This window comes from Charadrius vociferus, unplaced genomic scaffold (genome assembly GCF_000708025.1).
Source record: "Charadrius vociferus isolate BGI_N301 unplaced genomic scaffold, ASM70802v2 scaffold198, whole genome shotgun sequence".
Taxonomy (NCBI): Eukaryota; Metazoa; Chordata; class Aves; order Charadriiformes; family Charadriidae; genus Charadrius; species Charadrius vociferus.
The window spans coordinates 2,159,136-2,161,099 of NW_009649951.1; the positions used below are offsets into that span (position 1 = coordinate 2,159,136).

Genomic DNA, 1,964 nt, shown 5'->3' on the forward strand with positions numbered 1-1,964 from the left:
GTGAGGATACTTGCTATTATCAATCTTTTCTTGTAATCACTGTCAGACACAGAATTAAAAAGTGAGACTAAATGGCGGCTATGAGATCTTTAATAAAGACAATTATTAGAATAACTCTACTATGAACACTTATGTTTTGAAACATTAACTCTCAAGCCTCAACAGAAATACTTCTTTGATGACTCAGTGCTGTCAACATTTGATATTTTACTAGAAATCTTATTTTTCTGCCATGTCTGTTCAAAACCTGTCACAATGTGCCAGCTTGCCAGTGGCTGGTACTATGTGCTGTGGCTACGGCAACCTTGGTTCAAAGTCTGACTTACAGCAGGAGGGGAACATGTGTTTTTATGCTTCCTTTTCAACAGCTTTTAAAATAATTATGTAACTTTGAATGCCCTTTCACCAGATTCTCCTCCATCACTAGTCACAGCATTGAAAACAGAAAGAAGATTCACAGACCAAAATTATTGCATGTTTGAAGATAGATGTTGGCCAAACAGAAGGCAATGAAAGATTTCCACACCAGACTGCAATTTCCAAAAGGCACAGGAATATTTTCTTGCCACCATAACATTTGTGCCTGCCTTCCGCATACAATTCTCTGTCGGCAGCCCCGTTTTTGGTTGCGGGGTGCCTGGGTGTGCCGCAATAGCAGCAGTCACCCCAGGGAGGAGGCCAGCACGTGGAAAATTATAGCCAGTCCGTGCTAGGTGGCAATGCTTGTACAGCTCTGCTAGAGGGAACAGAAAACACAAGGCACTGGACATATCCTTTGTAGCTTGCCGTGATCGTATAGTGGTTAGTACTCTGCGTTGTGGCCGCAGCTACCTCGGTTCAAATCCGAGTCACGGCACAGGGGAGAGGGAACTGTTTTAGTCCTCAATTTTGGAGGCTTGCTGCTGGAGACACAGCACAGGGGACGGGACACCCACCCGAGCCCTCACTCTGCCGTAACTGCTGAACAGGTCTCAGTGTCTGAAGCACAGAAAAAAACAGATGAGAGGAAGCAGTAGCTCCGTGCTACATGATAAGGTGGTTGACACTGCACCATAGGTGGTTTTGTCTCCTTTTGTGTGATTTCAAGCAGTTCACACAGGTGTTCTTGTACTGAGGTGGTCTGGGAACAACACTGTCACTGACTTCACTCTGTCAGTTTTTTAACCTATCTCCTTTCTCTCTCCTGGTGAAGATTGATTTCTTTCTATGATCTGTCCCCAGGGATGACTCGGCACAAAAGAAAATTCCAGAAGAATTTTTCAGGAAAGAGCAGCAAAGGAGGCATGAAATTACGTGCAATTAATTTCTTTATTGTGAGGCTTTTTAGTATCTTTGTTCCGAGAATTGTGTACTTATGAGGCTGCTAATCAATATCAGCAAATGGGAGACATTATGCCTAGACCTGAAATTTGATTAAAGAGAAGCAAACACACTGCTGGAAATGCAGTGCCTTTTCTGTGGGCAGAGGATGGTGTGACTGGGAGGATTCTGCCAAGAGGTGGGAAAATGCCATGATGGGTCTGATGTGATTCTCTGTTTATCTAAGCACCATTCTCTCATCCAACCTATGCTGCTTGGTGGGTGTAGCTGTTTACTGGGGCGGAGGTGTTAGAGACCAGTGGTTTTTTCCAGTATGGGGGTGGTGAGCAAAGAAGTTAGCTGAAAGGCACAAGGAAAGACATTTTCAAGAAACGCCCCCAAGTGCCTACAGATAGGCACTTTATATACTGCTTGAACCATGCAGCAACACCGTTCTACTTCTAATTTGTTATTAATACAAGATGCTCAAACACGTATTCATGAACTTCAGATCATATGACCAATTCTGATTTCATCACTAGATAGCTATACATCTTGCTGACTGAAGTAAAAAGCCTCATTTTCACCAAATGATTTTTTTGTACTTAAGCACACGGCTCAACTACCGGTCAAAAGAAAGAGCAGGGGATGAAAAAGGAGAAGGC

At 43.4% G+C, this 1,964-nt stretch overlaps 1 non-coding gene across 1 annotated transcript; it reads left to right on the forward strand.

Moving 5' to 3' along the window:
• The first annotated feature begins 784 nt into the window (after positions 1-784).
• Positions 785-856, forward strand: TRNAH-GUG. The gene has a single exon. It is a non-coding gene; the product is annotated as a tRNA-His (tRNA).
• Positions 857-1,964: the final 1,108 nt, after the last annotated feature.